Genomic DNA, 5,197 nt, shown 5'->3' on the forward strand with positions numbered 1-5,197 from the left:
GATTAGTCGACTAATCTAAACGACTAATTTTTTTTAAAAATCAAGTGTTTGTTATTTTGTTGTGTCCGTTTTATTTTGAATTCAACTAAAGGGAAAACATAATATATATATATCACTTTTGTTAGAAGCTGTATTACTGTAAGTAAACTGTTCAAAAACATTATGTATTAAAAAAAACACCCATTTAAAATGCTACCTTCAGATCTAATGTCAGACCTTTGATAGACTTTATTTGTATGCAAGTGTTGCCATGGACATAGACAACTTCTTTGACCTGAGGCCCGGTCATGGCATACTTTGGGGTCATAGGGCGCACAATGGAGAAGTTTGCCTCGAACGTCGACTACTAGGCTGCAGCCTTCCAGGCCGCGGTCCATCCCTCCAATGAGCGTCGTCAAACAGTAAACGTCATCGACAGCGCCACAGTTTGTCTGAAAGAGCGACAAGATACTTGAGGTTGGAGGCTGCAAAAAGCCTCGCCTTTGGAGCTAACAGTGCTAAAATCAAGGATTTGACAATAAAAGAGTTACACATGTACACCGATGTTTGGTATTAATGTATCTTACAACCTATTAGCCTACTAGATCAATGGAAATGGGCCTGTGTTGCGCTGTATCAATGTTACGTTATATCCTCAGAAACAGACGATAAAAAAAACGTAATTTCATGGATGTTTATGTGTCTGATTGGTGGGCAGTTGTTTATTCGATGCTAATTGGATGTGATAATGATGTCGTATCTTTCTTGTCACTCAATCTGGGAAATTGTCACTCTGAGGTAAATTGCAGGAACGTTTGTCGGTTTGCCAACTTCTACATTAAATGGTAAGTTGAAACCGATATATTATAATAGTTTGAAAGTTTACGTGATGGGGTAAGTTTAAACAACTGATACATTACAATGCGAATCTCGTAGGCTACTAACAAATTATGGACATAGACAACATATAATTAGGAACTTTGATTGTAGCAGCTTAGGTCTACAATATTGTTTCTGGTAAAATCTTCAAATTGTATCATTCTCTTTGAAGGACATGGCTACACAAGAAACACAGAGTAAGTCAGAGAGTTTTATACTGTTTCTCCATCATTCTGTGTAGTCTATAATTTGTCCTACTCACATTTTCATACTTGAATGTCTTGGGTTTGAGCTGTGTTTTGTCATGACATTTTTAGATGAACTGGTTCCGGTCATTTTCAAGGAGGTAGAGGCCATCCTCCCATTAGGATTTGGGCACCGAAAGAAGAGATTTGTGTTATAGCCTTGTTTTAAGGGCAAGGGGTTATGTGAATGTGATATAAGATGAATTATATTAAAGCAAAGTGGCACAAGTGTTTTGTAACAGAGCAATGATTGAACAGTTTAGCACTGGATTTGCTGTGTTCTACTGTATTCAAGATGTCAGTCAGTCAGTTAAGTCATATCACCTTATGGTACATTTACCTTTTCGTTGATTAGGGCCCAGAAAGTAATCCATATAGCAATAACCTTTGGCCTGGAACCGCATAAAAGGCTTTTCATTGCTGAAGTTTTCTGTATCGGGCCACATCCATGCCAGATGGGGGTTCCGGCCCTTAACATTGTAACACCAAGCTGTGTTGTATTTGTGTTGGTTTACAGTTTTGGCCCAGGTCAGTTTTCAGGCACTTGAAATGAAATTGGTTTTAACAGAGCTGGACTAGTGCTGGCCCATATGTGCTCCAGATCCGACCCACTTTTGGGCCGATGTGTGTTTGGACCTGGACTCGCGGACCTGGGCCAAACTGCATGGTGCATTTGGGCCAGATCCAGAGTGTCTTTGCTATCAGGGAAGCCATTGCAGAAGGATACCTGTAACATGCTTCTCTAATAAGATACACAGTAACAGTGGAAGAGCTTAGGAGGAGAGTGGGCCATCCAGAGGGAATGTCAGTGGCCACTTTGGTGACTTGCATAACACTGGTACTTTGTAAGGGTGTATGTAGATCTATATACATACGTTTTATGAAGGGACCCTTGATTCATCTAACAAAGCACAATTTAACTTTTTTTTTCTGGAAGGAGAGGCAGCAGACATGGGCAAGAGCTCCGGGCAGCTGGTCGCCACACAGGTACCTTTTAACAAGGTCAAGAGCTTCGGGCAGCTGGTCGCCACACAGGTACCTTTTAACACGGTCAAGAGCTTCGGGCAGCTGGTCGCCACACAGGTACCTTTTCACACGGTCAAGAGCTTCGGGCAGCTGGTCGCCACACAGGTACCTTTTAACAAGGTCAAGAGCTTCGGGCAGCTGGTCGCCACACAGGTACCTTTTAACACAGGTCAAGAGCTTCGGGCAGCTGGTCGCCACACAGGTACCTTTTAACAAGGTCAAGAGCTCCGGGCAGCTGGTCGCCACACAGGTACCTTTTAACAAGGTCAAGAGCTTCGGGCAGCTGGTCGCCACACAGGTACCTTTTAACACGGTCATGAGCTCCGGGCAGCTGGTCGCCACACAGGTACCTTTTAACAAGGTCAAGAGCTCCGGGCAGCTGGTCGCCACACAGGTACCTTTTAACACGGTCAAGCTACTGAAGGGGGTGCAAGAAAAGATGTGGCCCGAGGTCAACTTGTACAGTTCAAGTAAGTGTCAACTTTAAAAAAAAAAAAAAAAAGCTGTAGTTGAAAAGTATAAACACAATTCCGAAAACGTTGTGTGAACTGTAAAGAAGAAATAAATACTATAAACAACATATTTGTTGCAAAGTGGTCCAAGTGTTTGTTTGAGAATAGTCCAGCTTTTGTTGAAGTTGTTGAAACTTTTTTTGTTGTTGCTATTTAGGATATTTACGTTAATTTAAAGCAACAGTTTTTTGTTCTTACATTTTACCTAAACGTCCCAATTTTTTTCGGAATTGGCTTTATTAACATAGTTCTCAGTAAAAATGTCAAGTTTTTGCCTGAAATTGCACTGTGCCTATTTACAAGGGCATTGTTCCCACCTCTTTTGGGGTCAACCATCAAGTGCTGGACCTCTATAGAAAGCTGAGAACCTGTAGCTTTACATTTTAGGAAGCAGTCAAGATAACTGTGTGATGTACTGACAAAGAGCTACAGAGGCTAGAATATAGTTTTTTCTTTCTGCCGGATTACAAGCATCTCTGAACTGACCACATTTCAGCCCTCTAGGTCACTTGATATCCCTTAGAAACACAACTACTATGTATATACTATGAAATGGCAGATGAAAATAAATAAGTGAGGCACGGAAGTGAGTTTGATAAATAACTTTATGACGTACATTCCAGTGAAATAGTTTTGCATTGATATCTTGAAGGGACATGCTGAAAACCCTAACAAGCAGCATTAAAGAGGAAGCTGGATTGTGGGATATGGCCACCATGGCCTTGGTTACAAGCTGTTGGACGTATTCCAAGGCCTGTTCATGGCGTGTGCTGATGCACAAACTGAAGCACTTAAAGGTTGGAATCATCTCTATTTCTATTTGAATTTCTGTGTAGTGTTTCAATGCTTTGTACACACCCTTCTCTATGAACATAACACAGTTTATGCGCACTTGGTTTAGGCAGCTCTGAGACAGACAGTGAGCACACCACAATAATGCAATAACTGTATGTATTTTTCAAATTATTATTGAAGCATGCAACATGTAACTTCAAACATGCATGAATATGCTTGAAAAATCAACAATTTCATATGTAGGTGAAACCATTAAAATATTGTTGAAAATGCACTTAACTGGCTATGTGCATGCCTTTATTTCTCACGTTTAGATGCTCCTCCAAAGTTTAGACGTTTCCCATCTCTTATTATTCTTTGTGAAGAAGTAATTTTGAACTGTGAATCTGGCCTGTGTGAATGTATTGCACGTGTAAAGCCTTTTTTCAGTGTGTATGAGTGCATATTTTGTGTGGTTTTCTTTGTTTCATTGGCTCTCATCCTGCACTTCTGCAGCTTTTGGATCTTTCTTTTTTGTGATTTGCTAACATACCGTCCAAAAGCAATCTGGTGAACTCTCTGTACTGCAGACAGTAAATCTGGCATTTCACGGTAATCACTGGTCTCGCACCAGCTGTACAACTCTCCTATCATCTGTCTCACAGTTTTGCATTGTGCTGGATGATCTTGGTTTGAGTCATTTCCAGATGACTGGCTGATCGTTGACTGGCTGCCTGATGACTGACAGATGACCGATGACACCCCTTCATCAGACTGAGAGATATCCTGTGGACAGTCCTCCAGAGCTAGGAGCTCTGAAACCTTTTGGCACACACACATTTCTTTAAGGCTGCTAGCAAGGCAAGTGCACTGTTTTGTTTGTAAGTTTACAACTCCAAAACACTGTCTGTGGTGAACAATCAAGTAGTTACCATCACGCTCATAACTGCCTTGTTCTATCAGAATGTGTGCCAATCCTCTCCTGCTCTCATCTATGTCCACTCCCATCTTTTCACACACATGCTTTCCCAATGTAATATGCTTGCACAGATTTCCCCTTTCAGCCCAATAGCATTCACACTGCATTGTGATGAGGTCAACACTGTAAGATTTTCCATCATCTGATTCAGAAGGCACTGACAGTTGACCATTAGACCGATATACCACTTTTTCATGTAAGCCTTTGCTTAGCATCCTTGACACCAGCTCAGCTACATTCTCTTTTTTGGATTGTGGTATCCGGCCAGCTTGGTGAAGTTCATCAAGGTAGCTTAAAGACATAAGATATTTAAAAGAAAATGAGTAATATTAGAAGGTTAGGTAGGTGAAAAACCGATCACTTTGTGATAAAAGCATGAAATTTGGTATACGCACTAAGGAAGAGATTCCCTAAAGATTAAGCCGCCCCACTATAAGCAATTCCAAAAGCAACATGCAATACACGACAGGTTTTGACATTAAGCTTGCAAACCAACCTGTAGTAGGTCACCACCTTCTCATTGAGAAGTTGTAGTAGTTCATCCACACGTCTGTTTGCATAACCTTGCAGAAACTGGTATTTCATGCTGAAAAAGAATCTTTACAACAACAGATCCATAGGATTATGGAGCATGAGGGGCATGCCAAGCAATTGCAGATTTTGAATTGATAACTAGGTGTGAAGCCATTGTGTCTTTTTTGTAACCTGCATGTCTAATGCACCACAGAGTTGATAATCAATTTAGTTGAATGTAAACATAATCCAAACCTCTCTGCCAAGTTGTTGGTTTCACTATTTTGATG

At 40.9% G+C, this 5,197-nt stretch overlaps 1 long non-coding RNA gene across 1 annotated transcript; it reads left to right on the forward strand.

The window, feature by feature from the left end:
- The first annotated feature begins 3,290 nt into the window (after positions 1 to 3,290).
- Positions 3,291 to 3,710, forward strand: LOC125287256. The gene is made up of 2 exons (XR_007192333.1): positions 3,291 to 3,438; positions 3,543 to 3,710. It is a non-coding gene; the product is annotated as an uncharacterized LOC125287256 (long non-coding RNA).
- Positions 3,711 to 5,197: the final 1,487 nt, after the last annotated feature.

The sequence above is a fragment of the Alosa alosa genome, chromosome 22 (assembly GCF_017589495.1).
Source record: "Alosa alosa isolate M-15738 ecotype Scorff River chromosome 22, AALO_Geno_1.1, whole genome shotgun sequence".
NCBI lineage: Eukaryota > Metazoa > Chordata > Actinopteri > Clupeiformes > Clupeidae > Alosa > Alosa alosa.